Raw genomic sequence first — 17,840 nt, 5'->3', positions numbered from 1 at the left:
TAAATTATTAAATATATAATTTAATTAGAATTTTATAAAAAAATTAAATTTTTCTTAGGATTTTGGGGCAACATTTTTATTACTTTATAAAACAATTTTGTAACATAAAAATTTTTAGTTAAAAAAATTGTTTTAAGAAGCAATAAGAAAGTCATCCCAAATGATACCTTAAGTTTTATTTGGGATAGCTTTCTTAATAAATTTTAAAATTGATGCAAAGAAAGTAACTTTTTAAACTGTTGTTGAAATCAATTTTCAAGTAAACTCTTTTGTTTGAAAGTAACAAAATAATAATAATTAAATAGAAATTGTGATTGATATTTAAAAATAAGAGCTATCTTAAAGAAGCTTAAATTTTTTAGCACAAAATTTTGAACTAATAATATGAGATGCAAAAGCTTTTATATGGATTTTTTGTTCAATATTTTAAAAATGTATAATTTTTTATTATTTCAATATATCTTAGAGCTAATTAATTTTTTTTCCTTTTTTAAAGATTATTAATTTTAGATATTCAGAGATTTTAAATAAAGTGCTGTGCGCACTTATCGCAAATAATCTAATGAATTTAAAATTTATCAGAATAAAAAATTTAATCGAAATATTTGACATATTTCTTTTCCTTCAACTAAAACATGAGGCCATGGCGTCTGTTCGGAATATTTTTCAAATTTTTTTTTTTTTAATATGGATTTTTTTTAATGAAAAGTGCACGTGGATTCCTCATTAGAAAGAGAAAAGTTATGCTCAAATAATTAATGCTTATAAATATTTAATCTGGTAAATTAAATTAATTCATTTAAAAAATATACTTGAAATATCTTTTGTGTAATTTTTATTAAATGTAGCATTATGTATAATTTTAGTCTTTCTAGGGTGGTGGTGAATTTTAGGAAGATAAAACATTTTGTTGTTCTATTGACCAATGATTCATATTATGATCTTATATATACTAGCTCATGGTTTTTAGAGGGGTAAAAAAATGATCAGATCTAAACTTGTAACGGAAATTCAAATTAAAGTTGACTAGCTTTGATATATCATAAAAAACTTATCTTGATAAGTTCGAATCTCAAGGCAAAATTAAGTTGAAAGTTTCCAAAATTATATCAAGGACCATTCAAATTCTGATTTTAGCAAACTTATAGTCGAATTGAACGTCTCGAAAAGAAGAACCACACAACACCAAAATCAAACAAATTCGAGCTCAAATGAGCCCAAATCAAGGGTCCAAAGTGTATTTAGAGGTTTCAAAGCATAACTTGAATTACCAAATATATTGTAAACGTGACATGCTTATAGTTGATTCGAGTGGTTCGACGAGACAAATCCAACAAGCCGAAGATCACCAAATTTTGAAATCATTAAAACATTCAAATGACCAGTAAACAATCCATGATCAATGAGATCAACATCGGTCGTCCATTCGAACCACTCTCTTCTTGACCTTGATCATCCCCCTATTTACCAACCATGCCATTCTAAAAAAATTATAAATTGGCCCCCATTTCTTTACTCAAAGGGGGACAGAAGAGAGGAGGAAGAGAAGAAAAGAATTTGAGACCTGACTTGCAACAGACCATCATGCAAGGGTTCTCCTCGACCACCGCCGGGCTACCGCTTGTTCGTCGACCAACCCCGGACTTCGGCCCATTCGTTGACCACCATCGGACTTTTGCCCCATTCGTTGATTACCACCTGAGTTCTTCCCGACCACCGCCACACTTTCGCCTGTTCGTCGACTACTGCCAAATTTTCATCCATTTTGTCGACAAACATCGGAGTTTTTATCAACCACCACTGACTTTTCGCCTCTTTGTCGACCACCGCCAAATCTCTTCCCAAACACCACCGGACTTCCTCTCGTTCTTTGAGCACTATCGAATTTTTGTCCTTTCATCGACCACCGCTGAAGTCCTTCTCGATATCCATCGAACATTCGCTTGTTCATCAACCACTGACGGACCTCCACTCGTTCGTTGACCACAACCAAAGTTCGTCAGCCCATTCATAGACTACCGCCGGAGTTCTCCTAACCAACGTTGAATCTCCACTCTTTTGTCGACCACTGTCAGATTTCCTCCCGTTTGTCGACTAGCGCTGAAGATCTTTTGCATGTTCGTTGACCACCACTGGACTTCCGCCCATTTGTCAACCATCGTCGAAGTTCTTTCTCTTGTTCTTCAACCACCATCGGACTTTCGCCCGTTCGTCGACCACTGACAAAGTTATTTCGCATGTTTGTCGACCACTATTGGACTTCCTCCCATTCATCAACCACCGCCAAAGTTCTTTCACCTGTTTGTTAATCAACGCTGGAGTTCTTCCCAACCACTATTGATTATGGTCCTTCCGACCAAATGAACACGTTAATAGTGATGCTTCATATTTCTACCATGTAACACACTCTATATGATGTATATTTGTTACATCAAGCCAAAGCCTTCCCTCCAATTATGAAGGGCTTCATTTGTAATAAACTACAAATACTAGTGGATTCATTCAAATTGGGTTAGACCATGTGGTTTTTCCTCTTTTTAAAATTTTTCATGTAAAAATCTTGGTGTCTCTTATGAATGTTATACCATATCTCTTATCTGATTATGTGTTATATTTTTGTACGAAGCTAAGAAGTTAAACTTATATTTCTCTTCCGTTGCGAATATTCCAGGACGCAACAAGAAGATAAAACATTTTGTTGTTCAGTCTATTGACCAATGATTCATATTATGCTGTTATATATACTAAGGTCATGGTTTCTACGTAGGTAAAAAATGATCCGATCTAAAGACAAAAATTTAAGTTCAACTTGACTAGTTCATTTAATAAATGGGTCGGATTCGGATTAATAAGAAACTTTTTTTATCTGCAAATGACATGTTTATTTTTTTTTAATTCTTTGGTTTATTAGTATAATCTTATTATTTTTTGATCAATTTATCCGAATATATAGTTGATAAGTTGTAATTTTTTTAAATTAAAATAGATTATCAAGTCATGTTCAGATCATTTGGGTTACCAACATGTCAACTTCAATTCCATCATTTTCAACAGTTTATTAATTAAATGGGTTGGTTTTGGATTGACTTAATTAATCCAGAGCAAAACCGAACCTGTTAACTCATTTTGATGCTCATAATTTTATTCCCTCCTAAGAAGGTTGGTATTCTCGTTAAATTTTGATTCAAATAAATTTTACAATTGTTAAATTTATTTGAGATACATACAATATTGAAAAAAATTTAAATTTATATCATATTTAGCTGAAAAAAAATTTAATAATTTTAAAAATCAACTTGACTAAAAATTTTGATCAAAATATTCTAAGGGCTTTTACATTATAACCATTTTTTAGCCATTTTAATTTTGAATTTATTTTGGATAATTAAGATTAAGCCATTATTGTTTGTTCATTTTAAATTGCGGTCATCTGTTATAAATATATCTCTTTCAGCAATAAGTCAATAATAATGATAGAATGACGTTGTTTAATTTTTAAATTGGTAAATGATATGTGACAAAAAAAACCGTCTTAATTGAGCGCGAATTTTGAAGCATATTCCAGTTGCCATTTTAAAAATTAAATTCGAGACCATTTGATCTCCATTTTTAGCAAATTTATAGTTAAATTGAATGTATTATGAGACTAATCCAATGACGCCAAAATCGTTCCAATATGATCCCAAATGGGCTCAAATTAGGGGACCGAAGCATAATTGAAAGATTTAGTGTATTATTGGATTGTCCAAATGACATCCAAATAAAGCATGCTTATGGCCCAATCGAGCAGCTCGACGAGATAAATCCAGCAAGCCTAAGATCGCTTAATTCTGACATTTTAAGGCCCTTAAATGCTGAACAAATACTCCATAATCGAGGGAATTTATATGGATCGTTTGATGGATCACTTTAAATTTATTCTAGAATTTCTCAATATTTTAAGGAGAATGACACTCTAAAAAATCTATAAATAAACTCTATCTTCTCTTCACAGGTGAGTGGAGGTCTTAGACCTTTTGAAAGCTAGCTTGAACCTTAGGCTAGAGATCAAAAATGCTATGAGGCTTGAAGAATCCCGAAGTTCCACCCCGCAACACCACCACCGGCAAACTCGGGCCACTAAGGCATCGTTGTTGGACCTCTGCCCAACCATCGTCAACAAACCTCCATATGGTGGCCATCATCAGACCTTCGTCTAACAAATGTCTCTTGCCAACTACAACTCCTTTGACTTCTATCACCGGACTACGATCCTTCCGACAACCGTCACCCAACTACGGTACCTCCATCACTTGCCGACTAAAATCTCTCAGGCCTATGTCACCCAAATAGAATCCCTACAAACTAAATGAACTGGCCAACACTCTTTTGAGAATGTCTCTCATGACATTGGATTCATCCATCCCCAATTATGTCACTACAAAATCGCCCAGTATCGACAAAATTTTCGGCACTGGATTTTCCAGTGGCTTTCAAACGGATAAAGATGAAATAATTCTGACATAATTTTAGGAAAATTTTTTGGAGGATTTATGGTAGCTTTCCGGTGGATTTATTTCCTACAAATTTTCCGACAGATTTTAATAATTTCTAAAAAGGATTATATATTTGTAAATTCATTAATAAATAATTTTATAGTCTATTTTAATTCATTATTAATTTAATAACTGTAAGAGAATTTTAAATAATTAAAATTCAGTTATTAAAGTAATAATTAATTTAATTATTTATTAATAACTTAAACTTATTGTTGTATTAATAACTTTAATATTAATATTAATAATTTAAATTAGTATCCTATTAATAACTTTAATATTAATATTATTAGTAATAAGCTTTAACTTGCTTATTAGTAATTTTAAGTTATTATTTTATTAACAAATTTAATATTACTATTAATAACTTATTTTAATTATTTAATATTTTAATTTTTGTTAATTTTTTTTTCTGGATTAGAATATTTAAATATAAAATGGTTAGTATTTTAATATATTTTACATCATAGTAGAGTGGTTGAAACTCTTAAAAGGAAGAGGTCCTATGTAAAATTCTCTACATGGTCAAGCAGGAGCTGGCGGGTGCAGTGGGTATGGCCCTCCGACAGGCTGGGGGCGGGAATTAAAATTTTAAAATCTTTTTTACTTTTTCGGCGGAGTTTTTCTGTCGAATAGCAGCCGTAAAACTTTTCCGACGAAATAATTCCTCTGGTAAAAATTTCAGCAGTTTTTTTTCGACGAAAAAGTTTTCCAATGCTTGATTTAGCGTCTAAATCGTTTACACCGAAAATCCGCCGAAAAATTTTGAAATCTGTCGGAAATACACGATTTTCCTGTAGTGTGTAAAGTTTTTAATATGATACATATTTGCTATATTGAACTAACTTCTTCGCTCAGGAAAGGCATGATTTGTAATCTACAATAAACAGTAGAGGATTCGTTTCAATTGGGCTAGACCCCATAATTTTCTTTCCTTTTTAAGGATTTTCTATATAAAAATCTTGTTGTTTGTTATGACTCTTGCATCTCTTTATCTCTCTTATCTACCTGTGTGCTAAATCTTCATATAAAATTTGGATGTTATACTCTATATCTCTCTATCATCGCAAATATTCCAGGATGCAACATTAAATATTCTAATATAATTATTAAAGAGAGAATCTCATTTTATAATTCTAAAAAATAATATTTGTTATTGTTACAAAATGATTACTGCAAAAATATTATTCAACAAGCGGAAATAATCAAATTAGATCCTTTATAAAAAAAACTAATTTTGTTTTTCATATAATATCTGTAATTCAAATTCTCCTAAATAGTTCAAACTATTTTATCAAAAGCAATTTCTCATTATATTTTCATTAGGAGAAAAAAGACAAACAAAACATAATAGAGGACCCTCTTGTAATTCGCTAAAAAAATTATTTTAAAGTTAATTCAAATATATTAAATCTTTGTACAAAAGTCACATCAAAATCTTTTTTTTTTGTGATGAGGAACCCCTTCACTTCGCGGTGAGTAAACCCTGGTCAACCTAGCAGACAGCCCATATCATGTACTCATATCAACACTTAAATGCAGTCAGTGCCATCCAAGAGATTTGAGCTCGGGACCTGAGCTTTGCCCAGCCGAATTCCCCCCACTTGAGCTAAGTCGCAGTGGGTGTCACATCAAAATCTTACAACTTTGAATTCATACGACACTTAAAACATTCAATTTAGTACAATCAGAATGATTTGACTTAGGCTTCGTTTGGGACAGCTTTCTTTCTGCTTCTTAGTACAAAATTTTTTAATTTTGTATTAAAAAGCTGCTTTAAGAAGCAATAAGAAAGCCGTCCCAAACGAAGCCTTAATCAAACAAGTTATGTTAGCCATGTTTGATTGAATAATGACGATCATGACATTTTCCTTTCCGTATAGTGTCAAATCGTTAATCGTTGTCAAGTTCAGCAGCTAGTAGAAGTATAAGTAATAACGAACTTCAAGGCACTGAAGCTGAGGGTTATACAAGAAATTATTATGTGCGGCTATTGTATTGTTTGGAGGTGAATCAAAATGCGTCATGTCACCCGGTACATAGAATCGATACATAACAAATGATAATGTGGCGTGTCCTAATTCGCCTGTAAACAACTTCAAATGATCACACGTAATAATTTCTCCAATAGAAAGGATAGCAACAGCAACAAGTAAAAATTGTTTTACCCTATAAAGTTGCATGATAGCATGTTATTTCGAACTATAGATAATTTGTTTTTCTATTTCCAAACCCTTTTTTCTCTTATAATCTTTTATTATAATTAGAATTGTACACATGTTGTGTAGAGGGTTTGATTGGAGTTGGATGTAAGCTCTGTAATAATTTGTCCTGACAACATGTAGGTAGGAGAGAGAAATAAGTTATTTTAATTTTTTTTATTTGTTTGTTTTGTCCGCGCGATTGGATAGGAGGAAAACCACCATTTTTTTTCTTTTGTTTTTGTTAATGCTTTAAGTATAAATACATTTTTTTTAGTAAATAAATAAGATTGAAAACTTTTTTTATGAGTTATTATGTGTCAACATATTTTGAGATTTAATTTGTTATAATCCCATTAAAAATACATCTTTTTTTGTAATATTTCTATTTTGTACTATATTAATATAGTTAATTAATCCAAAAAATAATTTTGAGTAATATTACTTTTTGTGCATTTTTAGTAAATTTTAATAAAAATTACTAAATTAAAAAATTCTGAATTAGGTTTATAGATATTCAGTTAGTTCAGTATAAAATTATCTTTAAATAATATTGTTGCGTCCAGGAGTATTCGCGGCGGTAGAGAAATATAAAGTTTAACGTCTTAGTGTTGTACGAAATCCGACAAGCAATCAGATAAGAGAAAATGTCTAGCATTTAGAAGATACCAAGATTTTTACGTGGAAAATCCCTTAAAGGGGGAAAAACCACGGGGCCCAGTTTGAATGAATCCACTAATATAGTAGTTGATTACACATGAGGCCCTTCCTTGGGGGATGACCTTATTTTGGTGTACATCTCATAGAGTACATTACATGGAGAGAATACAAAGAATCACTGTTGAGCGCAGGGCTCCGGCACTGGCAGGCGCGGCAGTGTGCGCGGGCATGCGGGGCATCGCGGGCAAATTCAATTTAAACGGGTTTGTGGGTTGACCCGGCAACCCGCCGGGTAAACTCGAACCCGACCAGTTTTTTCAAACGGGTCAAATCCGGGAACCCGAACCCGACCCGCTTTCCGTTTTGAAATCGGGTCAGGTCCAACCCGGATTTTCCGGGTCAGGTCCGAGTCGGATTTTCGTGTCGTGTCAAATATTGACACCCCTAAGTAATATTAAGGGCTGGAATGAAGATGAGCTCGAAATGGACAATTAACCTACCTAAAATTTTGAAGTTTAATCTCTTAATTAAAAACTAGGAAAAGAGATTTGAGAGAAATTGAGTTTTTTATATACTTCATGGGAGTATTTATAATTGAGGATGTGTAAGAGGGTTATACTATTTATTAGATTAAGGATGGCAAAACAGGTAGACACGGGTCGTGTTCCAACTCGCTAAGGTTATCGGTTGACCCAAGCCAACCGGTAAACCAGTTTGATTTAAACAAGCCAGTGCGACTACGGTGCGGGCGACGACGGCTAACAACTTAGAGAACGACTGCGAATGTGGAGTCCAATTCGGACACGTGAGCGATGGCGAGCCGTGTGACATGCAATGCCAGTGGAGTCCAGTTCGAACACGTGAGCGACGATGGAGTTGTGTGACAGGCAATGCCGGCGAAGTCCAGTTCGGTCTAGTTTGGAGTAGCTAACTAAGTCGGACTGAGTGAAGTCTGGTTCAACGAAGTCGTGCGACTGAGCGTCTAATCTACGGCGGCAAGACACGTGAGAAATTAACTTAGTAGGACTAAGCGAGGCGAGGTGAGCAATTGAGCGAGTTTTCGGGTCAACCCGGGTTGAGTTCGGGTTCTCAGGGCAACCCGAACCCGACACAGTTATATAAACGGGTTGGGAAACGTAACCCGAATCTGACCCATTTAATAAATGGGTTGACCCGAACATGAAATTTTTCGGGTTGGGTCCATTTTTTTACACCCCAATATTAGATGCCCAACATGTTTATTGATAAATTATTAAATTTCGAATAAAAAATAAAAAAAAAATGAATAAAAGTTTTGCTTTGAAAATGTTGCAGTAAATGTGAAACTTCTAAAACAGTTTCCTTTAAAAGTGGGATTTTTTAGTTAAGGCAAATGTTTCAAAGGATTGCTTAGAAACCCTCATTTCTGATTTCTTACCTCTTCTTGATGTTATATCTAACAAGCATTTGGGTTGGAAAGCAAAATATTTTTCTTTTGCAGGTAAGCTTCAATTCCTTCGTTTCACCATATGAAATACTATCATCTATTGGATTCGCGGTGCTATTATACCCAAAAGTTGCTGCAAGCAAATTACCAAATTATATGCAAAATTTCCTTACTTTGGTGAGTTTATGGCTAGGAAGATTCATTTAGTTTTTTGGGCTTATATATACTTGCAAACCTAAGAAAAAGGGAAAATTTGGCTTACCTTCTATTTAGGCTCTTCAGTATGCTTTTGATTGTTCTCTTATTTTAAGGATCTATAACGGGTCTTCTCCCATTTCTTCTTGATTTTTCACTATATATGGATCTCCCTGGAAGACCCCTCCTTATCACTCTTCTTCCATGTGGAAGAGCTTATATGCCACTGCTTCTAAAGTCAAGCCAAACTTAGTCTTCAAAGTTTCTATGAATTCAGCTATTAAGCTTATATGGGACCATTTGTGAAATAACACCTGTATCTTTGAGCTGCAGCATCATCAAACCCTTCTCAATTAGTTTAATGATAATGCTCCTCTTTCTGTGATCTATGATGCTAACGGGTAGTCTCTTCCTGCGAATTGTCATGCAGAGTTGTCTAATACCATTCATTATATCCCTATCCTTAGGGATGGTAGTGGGAATTGCTTATTTTGGGCTAATGGCTCTGTGGTTTAATTTGGCTCCTTTATACAAGATTTCTATAAAGATGATATTGAGGTATATATTGAGGTATCTTAATTGGTACAATTACATTTGGCACAAACATTATGCTCTTAGATATTCTATATTTGAGTGGCTTTGTTTTGTTGGAGGTTTAAAAACTGCAGATAATCTCTTAAAAAAGAACATTTGGGTTGATTCTTCTTGTTGTTTCTGTCATTCTGGGCTAGAAAGTGTGACACATCTTTTCTTTGAATGTGATTTTAGCTTTAATATCATTTCTGAACTGCTTTCTCTTCTCAACGCTTTTCTCATGCGGTCGAATCTTAATCAGAATGTGAATTTTTTTGTTGGTGGGAGCTTATTAAGTTCAAGCAGAATGTTTTTTTGTTTGTTAATGCTTTGGGGAACTATTTACTCTATTTAGAGGGAGAGGAATAATAGAAAATTTGCCAATTCTATTAAGAGCCATATTTTTAAAATTTCTATCAAAAAAGCTATTGCTATTAAAGTGTCCACGTGGAAGAATGGGGAGATTTTAAAGCATTTCTGTAACTTTGGTGATTTCCCTTGTTTGTGGTTGCAATTGATCTGGATATTTCCTCTCGATTTTTTAATGTCCCGACAAGTTATGTATGTCATTTGTTGTCTGCTGACTGCTGATTTTATTGCTGACTTTGTGGATTTATGTTTGGGGGCTATGATGGTTGGATTGAACCCCTCTCCCCCTGGACGGCAATCTTTGCAACTTATTATGTTTTGATGGCAATTCTTGCAACCGCGGTTTGATTGACTTCTTGGTTGCAATTCAATTCTTACTGAGCCTGACTTTTTGGTGGATCTTTTTTATCTTTTCTACCCTGCAGGGGCCATCTTTTCATCTTTTATATTTACTTTTTGACATGTGTGTTTTTGCACCTCTTTGGTGACTATTCCTCTAGCTGCTTTTAGTGGCTTCATCCACAATTTTGTATTTCTTTTGTTTTTCCCTCTTCTAAACATGTAACTAGTTTTTGTTATCAATGGAAACTAGGCTTTGCCCTTAATTTTCCCAAAAAAAAAAACGAAAAAGAAAAAGTAAAAGTTTCAAATAGCAGCGCCTAATGCGGCTGGCTGTGCGCTGGTGCCGGCAAGCCAGACGATCGTGCGGGGGCATACCAAAAAATTGACTATGAAAATTGGGAGAAATAAGTACAGATCTGTCATCTCTCTCACTCTCTCGTCGCTTCTCTTCTCACATACATTGTTCTCACACTTACCCTGATTGAAAATACAAGAGAAAGCCATGTAAATAAACTCTAAGGGGATGCAAACCTTTAGAAAACAAGAAAGCAAATCGATTAGCCTGTCTCGCAACGCTGCGGCCCAAGTTTGGGGCGATGCCCAGTCTCTGTTTGACAATGCTGCAGCACTCAAATACTCAGAAATGCTGCGCTCAGTCTCTGTTTTGACATGTTGCGGCCCCATATCTGGACCGCTGCAGCGCGCTACTCTATGTCGTTCAGCTCTGTGGCGTTGTGCATGGAACATAGCGCTGGGACGCTCGGTATGCAACCTCGGGGGGTTGTATGAAAAAAAAAACTTTTTTGCTGCAAAACACCCGAACCCAAGCAGGGGGTAAATCCCCCCCCCCCCCCCCCCCTACACAATACCCCCCCCCCCCTGCGTACACAATAAGTTTTGAGGTTCGAAACAACACAATAACCAGATTAACAAACTCAATCAGATTCCACACATAACAAATATGGCTAAATTATTTTTTAAATCTGATTGTGAAGTTGCTATGGATGAAATAACATAGTTATTCTAGTTGTGAAAAATAGATTTTAGCAACTAAAATTTTTTAAAACTGTGTAAAAAATGACAAAATAAAAAAAAATGTAGTTGCAATCTACGAGCAAAACAGCAAGAATATTATCAAATACAGATCCTAAATATTAAGATTTATCATTTCACTGCCTTTAAGGCTTTAATACCACCACCGTCCATGATACCTCTTCCGCCACCTCCATACATCCACCAGCCTTCCATGACCACCTTCCCTACTTCCCTGTCGCTTAGGAACAATTATTACGTCCTCCGACCGAACATTATCAACGATTTTTACCTGCGACCGAATGTTTCTCTCATTCGGTCGACCGAACCAAATAAAATTTCGTCGCTTAGACCTAAGGTTTTCCCATCGAGTCTTCCTATAATGTAAACGTTGATAATGTCCTTTAAAAAATTTGTGAGCCTTACAAAGTTACAACTCAAAGTAAAAAGCACTCATTTTCATATAATTCAGGTAAGCTAAAAAAAATATCATTTTCTCTTTCTTTATGCTTTAGTAATTTCAAGATAGTTTTAGGTTTCATTCGAGACCTTCTTAAACAAAGTATTAGGCTTCATTTGAGACTGTTTTTTTACTGCTTCTTAAAGTAGCTTTCTAGCACAAAAATTTTAATATTTAAACTAAAAAATTATTTTAAGAAGCAGTAAAAAAGTCATCCTAAACGAAGCCTTAGAAGGTACAAAGATAATTTTTGAAAATAAGATTTTGAGTTAGAATTTTCATAAAAAATTTATTGATAGATCTATTGAGCTTTGTATTCATTAATTGTTTAGTAATCTTGATCACTTCACAGTAATGTTGCAGAGTTTTATATTCAATTAGAGGCTGATAATTTCAATAAAAAAAAATGACAAGTCTAAATGCATTAAGTGTTCAAAATTTTTATTCAATATCTCAAAAATAAAAGTAAATACTAAAGAGGTCAATGATCCTCCTATTACGAATGTATTGTTTGAAGACCTAAATAGCAATCCAAAGATAACTTGCAATGGCTAAAGGAAAGCTTCAGATGTTAATGATGGAATCGCATGGAAGCATTGGGTTTTTGAGAGAATTGAGGAACAGTACATTAATGGTGACTAAACTTTGAAGCCTCATAGATATCCATAAAGACGAAATATAGAGATTCTTTCAGTTTGAAAGTAGTCATTAATTATGTTCTTTGATGCACTTACATTCAAGAACTTTTATATTTTATCTTTGTGATTATTTTATCCTAAAGTCTTTAGAGTTTTTTTGAGACAATTTTCACTCTACTTCACACAACAACCATAATTTCCTTTGTCTATTACTTCTTTTGTTATTTTCTCAATGCTTTACAAAATATTTCTATAGTGACAAACTATTTTTTGTAACTAGAGTAGCTAAATTATTTTTCTCGTTGCAACTTCACAAACAATTTTATAAAGCGTTGCCAGTCATTTTAAACATACCATAAATTTGTAAACTTAATTTCAGCTTATGGTTTTAGAGGCCAGATGTTAGAACTTGGAGGAAGCTTCAGCTTCTTGGAAGAGAGAGAGAGAGAGAGAGAGAGAGAGAGAGAGAGAGAGAGAGAGAGAGGGGGAAGGGAGGAGAGGGAGAGAGCTACTGTAGGAAACTCAATTCCTTTATTCAGTTGGGCTTACAAGAGGGGCACCTTTACATCAGCCTACAATACATATTTATAGGCATTTATATATGGTGTGGTGTATATGCAGATCATCCTAATCTAAAACCGGACTACTACACAATAATTTACACCTTGGTCCAATTTTACTATGAAAGAACCACCCGTTTATAAGAACTCATGATTGCTGCAATTTTATTGGCCCTTTATACTAGCTCCATGTGCAAATCTTTTGAATCGAGCCCAATCATGCACACAAATGACCTTCACCGTGCATTTTGATCCACAACTCCAGCTCACACTCCCGCGTGTTTTGAACATGCACTCTTGTGTCCCTCGTTCTTCCTCCCGAGATCCACATGCTCGTGCCTTTTGCATCACATGCTCCCGCGTGACACAACCACGCTCCAGCATCGAGCAACTTCTGACTCATCTATCTTCCCCGGGTACTTGTGCATGCTTCAACCTGCGACTTCGCACGATCCAACTGTCCAATCCCGAGTCCGGTGCTCGCTTCTTGCGAACTCTTGGGTGATCTACTATGGGGTTCTTGATCCTTCTTTCACGACTCCAATCCGCATGAACAACCAGTGATTCTTGAACCAACCATGAATCCTCCACCTGCTTTGGTCTCCACCCTGCGCAACCTCTCCACCTCCGATCACGGAACCAAACTGCATCCGCTGCTGCCACTCGCAGTCCCGACCCTCTTCGCCTTCACGTGCAACTTCTAATCTCGGAACCAAACCGCGAACAAATTAAAATCGACATCTCTGAATCCGCCACCACCTCTCGCTCCCAGTCCTCAAGACCAGACTCATGTCTTATAAAGTTGATTGAAAAGTTATTGTGGGAAAAATAAATTACTTACTTTGGTTACAAAAACAACTTTCCACCATAAATTTTTTCGAAAAGTTGTAAGAAAACATTAATCAAACGAAATTATGGTCGATTTTTGCAATGAAAAACAACTCGAAAGATGTCCCAAACAAACCCTGAGTGTAATATTGCAATCGGGTCATCCCTTCACTAAGAAAAAAATTTAATAACAAAATTAAAAAATAAATAAAAATATAAACGGTCAGACTATGATAACATGGAATATAAACTATGTAAAATTTTTATCAATTCAAATAAAATTGAAATACTTATAAGTAAATACAAATTGACTAAACGGTAGGGTCACAGTTCCAGTTCATCGTGTGGATGTACTTATCAAGGAATGTTTTTATATTATTTGTCGGCCTTGTTTTTCTTCATCGATCTCTCATTTAAAGCTTGCTTTAGTGCAGTTCTGTGCAGTATTTTCTAGTAACTTGCTTTCCTTTTTTTGTTTTCAACCTGATGTAAGACAGGTTTGAATTAAACGATTGCACCCAAGCCTTGATTTTCATCCTCTCTCACTTTTCCCTAACCAACCCACAGAAAAAAATTCTAATTGAAGTAGATTGCTAATCACTATCGATTAAAAAAACTTTGAGAATTCTATTCGGTTCACCTAAGTCAAAAAAATTATTATTATCATTTCGTTAATACATAAATCATTAGTACATTCTTCTTAATTATATTGTTTCCCATATGTCAAACTGTTCTTTTCAACCAAAAAAAAAAAAAAAGAAGAAGTTATTAGATAAAAAGAACTCCCTATTTAATTTGGATTAATTTAATGTTAATTTATAAAAATTTATAGTAGTCATCAATATTGATCATTCATGTTTTGATTATATTTTTAAAATTTAAATAGAATTTTTTTTTTTAATGAATAGAGAAGCTGATTGCAATATTATACTAAGGTCTATTTAGGGGTTAATTATTCTGTGTGGCCACCTGACGACGTCTGGAGACAAATTAGAGCACGCCACATCACACTTTTTTTGTGTACCGGGTGACGTGACGTGCTCTCATTTGCTTCCGAACAATCTGGTGTCCGCACATAATAATTTCTCTTATTTAGGATAGCTTTAGCATTTTATAATGTTGCTTGAGAAATTATTGCGTTGAAAATAATTTAGTTATTCAAATTATAAAAAATTATTTTCTCCCGTGAAAAGTTTTTAAAAAGGTAAGAAATAGTAATTAAATGAAATCATTATTGATGCCTGCAAATCAAAATAATAACAAAGTTATCTCAAACAGAACTAAATCTCATGCTAAAAATTCTTTTAAAAAGATACTAATTGAGTTTTAAAAAAAAATTCTTAAAAAAATTGGTTTTTAAACTTAATAAATTTAAACATAATAAATAATAATAATAATAATAATTGTAATAATAAGGAAGCTCCACCTAGTTGCCCAAAGAGTGAACAACATAGAACTTATTTAAATTTAAAAAATTTGGTCTGTTATGTTGCAGTATATTTTTAATTAGATTCTATGATCAATAATTACTTTCATTATAAAAACCTTCAAATTACAATATCTATTATTTTTGTAAAAAATAATTTAATAATGAGAAATTGGTCAAACTAAGGAGAATTTATTCAGTGCAGAAAAAATGTGTCCGAATTATGAGTGTACATACTGTGTACAAACAGTGTATATATATATTTAATTTGAACCAAACTGTAAAAACACTGTGTACACTCAACGCATCTTTCTGTCCGGACTTCACATGTAATAATTTCTCCAAACTAAGAGCGCCTGGTGCTCTACGATACTGCCGGTTGAAAGTGAGATTGATGGCCATTAGAATTTGGTGGCAGAGCAAGCAGGTCCTAATGGCTATTTCAACGGCATTAATTATTCAAACTAATCTCTAGAATTTAATAATCAAATGATAATTTTGGCAACACATCCCGTAGTTGACAAGAGGCCGAAAATTATTAAGGCTTCGTTTGGGACGGCTTTTTTATTGCTTTCTAAAACGGAGTTTTAGTACAAATTTTTTTATTTTTGTACTAAAACTCCGTTTTAGAAAGCAATAAAAAAGTCGTCCCAAACGAAGCCTAAGTGGGCGTCGTCCGGTGTGAATCCGAACATGCCATATCACCTGGGGCCCATTACATTCGGGTGACGTTGTGCGTCTGGATTCGCCTCCAAATGATTCGGACACCGCACGTAATAATCTCTCGTCCGAGAGGAAGTTGAGTCCTATGATGAGAATTTCATTTATCCCCCACCGAGAAGTTCTAGGAACGAACCATAGAACTCGTTGCCATAGCAAAAGAAAGCTCATGTAATATAGTAATCACGTAATGTCCCACATCAAGAAAACCACATAGGAAGCCACCGCCAACACAACGAGATTGCAATCCCTGGAATTTACCTAAGAAGCTCGTAGATATTAGGAGCTTCAGGCTTAGTAAAAAATTAAATTTTTTGCACTCAAACGTTGCTCTAAGAAGCAATAAAAAAGTCGTCCCAAACGAATCCTAAGACTTCGTTTAATTACTGCTTGCTAAAATGGTTTTTTAAAACAAAAATTTTTAGTTAAAAAAATTTCGAACTAAAAAATTATTTTAAATAATAATAAGAAAATTATCTTAAATGAAACCTACTTGTTTAATCTCGATCATCATACTCCATTTAAAAATTTTATACTGGATGATTTTGTTTTTTTAAATAAATAGTCAGCATACAATTTCTGAATCTCCTGCTATTTCTTTTTCTTCAAATGTGTTACAAAGAACAGCACGTGCCATTTAGAAATGTGCCGAAATTGTAGTGGCAAGTTTAGCCTGAACAGGAGAATTACAACCCAAGAAAATAGAGTACGAATAATAGAAAAATTTAAAACATTGACATGTAGACCTGTCAATTTCAGGTTACGGGTCGAACCCGACCCGACCCGTAAGTGACCCGGATTTATTCGGGTTCAGGTCAACCCGACCTGGTTTTATAAACGGATCGTCGGTTTTCGAACCCGAAACCGACCCGCCTCGGGTTTTCGGGTCAACAGCGAAACCCGACCCAGCGTAAAGCTGTCCTAGAAACCGCCGGAGACGCCGGATCGCGGAACGCGTAAGCCTGTGGCACAGCCATGCGGACGAGCGAATTGTCGGCAGAACTGCGGCGGTCTGCGCGGACACGGGCGACGGGCCAACGGCGTTGAGTCGTCCGGTCGCGTGACGCGGCTGATGGCCTTCGTGCAGGGCGGGGCAGGCCGCAGGCGCTCGACGCATCGAGGAGTCGCGAGTCGCGACTTGGCAGGCGAGCTCGACCGTCGAAGACCGCGCCGCAACGGATGCTGGGCAGCGGGCGCGGGCAAGGGCGGGCTAGGGCAGCGGGCAGCTCGGGCAGGGGCAGCGGGCAAGGGCAGGAATCAAAATTTTTTAAATTAAACGGGTTTTCGGGTTGACCCGGCAACCCGTCGGGTCAACCCGAACCCGACCCATTTTTGCAAACGGGTCGGTTTCCCGGACCCGAACCCGACCCACTTCGGGTTCGGGTCAACCCAATCCCGAAAATTCCGGGTCGGGTTCGGATCGGGTTTTCGGGGGTCAAATATTGACAGGTCTATTGACATGCATGGGAAAAAAGCTGAAATTGTGACAAATCAAGTTATTAGCAATTGTGAGGCACTCAACCAATGCAACCAAGCAGGGGTGAAATTAGCTTTATTTGTGAGATGGACAAAGCTGATAGCAAGTGTCCAGAGAAGTGTAGGTGGCGGAGGCTTTTACATGCGAACTGGAATCTAACCAGCAGTCTGATAAGCATGAACGAGATAGGAGAAATAATGCACACGAGAAACACTGAGTGGGTTGGCCTGTGTGAATTGGATCGAGATTGAATGTGGACAAAACTTTTTAAGATGGGGTAAAAAAAATTTTAAGGGGGGCAAATTTTTCAAATAGCTCTCCCTTATAAGAAAAACTCAATTTTGAGGGAGGCAATTGCCTGCCCTCAATTCAATGCGATTATGCCCCTACAACACCCG

Source organism: Dendrobium catenatum, unplaced genomic scaffold, assembly GCF_001605985.2.
Source record: "Dendrobium catenatum unplaced genomic scaffold, ASM160598v2 fragScaff_scaffold_390, whole genome shotgun sequence".
Lineage (NCBI taxonomy): Eukaryota > Viridiplantae > Streptophyta > Magnoliopsida > Asparagales > Orchidaceae > Dendrobium > Dendrobium catenatum.
This window is presented reverse-complemented; position numbering follows the sequence as displayed.